The 1001-nt window shown below is 41.4% G+C and overlaps 1 non-coding gene across 1 annotated transcript; it reads right to left on the bottom strand.

Moving 5' to 3' along the window:
* Positions 1-393: 393 nt before the first annotated feature.
* LOC127740976 (small nucleolar RNA R71) lies at positions 394-497 on the bottom strand. Its single transcript, XR_008001831.1, has one exon. It is a non-coding gene; the product is annotated as a small nucleolar RNA R71 (small nucleolar RNA).
* Positions 498-1001: the final 504 nt, after the last annotated feature.

The raw sequence follows: 1001 nt of genomic DNA, 5'->3' as shown, positions 1-1001 counted from the left end.
GAAAACAACAATGCCAACAATGCAAGGAAGGTGCTTGGTGACTTTACTGCACCTACTCCCGACTTCTATGGGAGAAGCATCTCTATCCCTGCTATTGGAGCAAACAACTTTGAGCTTAAGCCTCAATTAGTTGCTCTAATGCAACAGAACTGCAAGTTTTATGGACTTCCATCAGAAGATCCCTACCAGTTTTTAACTGAGTTCTTGCAGATCTAAGAGACTGTTAAGACTAATGGAGTAGATCCTGAAGTCTACAGGCTCATGTTTTTCCCTTTTGCTGTAAGAGATAGAGCTTGAATATGGTTGGACTCACAACTTAAGGATAGCCTGGACTCTTGGGATAAGCTGGTCATGGCCTTCTTGGATAAATTCTTTCCTCCTCAAAAGCTAAGCAAGCTGAGAGTATATGTTCAAACCTTTAAACAAAAGGATGGTGAATCCCTCTATGAAGCTTGGGAAAGATACAAGCAACTGACCAAAAAGTGTCCTTCTGACATGCTCTCAGAATAGACCATCCTGGATATATTCTATGATGGGCTGTCTGAATTGTCTAAGATGTCATTGGACTATTTTGTTGGTGGATCTATTCACCTGAAGAAAACGCCTGAAGAGGCTCAAGAACTCATTGACATGGTTGCTAACAACCAGTTCATGTATACATCTGAGAGGAATTCTGTGAATAATGGGATACCTCAGAAGAAAGGAGTTCTTGAAATTGATGCTCTGAATGCCATATTGGCTCAGAACAAGATGTTGACTCAACAGGTCAACATAATCTCTCAAAATCTGAATGGATTGTAACATGCATCCAACAGTACTAGAGAGGCAGCTTCTGAAGAAGCTTATGATCCTGAGAACCCTGCCATGGCAGAGGTTAATTACATGGGTGAACCATATGGAAACACCTATAACCCATCCTGGAGAAATTATCCAAATTTCTCCTGGAAGGATCAACAAAAGCCTCAACAAGGCTTTAACAATGGTGGACGCAACAGGCTGAA

Source organism: Arachis duranensis, chromosome 7 (assembly GCF_000817695.3).
Source record: "Arachis duranensis cultivar V14167 chromosome 7, aradu.V14167.gnm2.J7QH, whole genome shotgun sequence".
Taxonomy (NCBI): Eukaryota; Viridiplantae; Streptophyta; class Magnoliopsida; order Fabales; family Fabaceae; genus Arachis; species Arachis duranensis.
The sequence above is the reverse complement of the archived record's forward strand: the minus strand, read 5'-3'. Positions and strand labels throughout refer to the sequence as shown.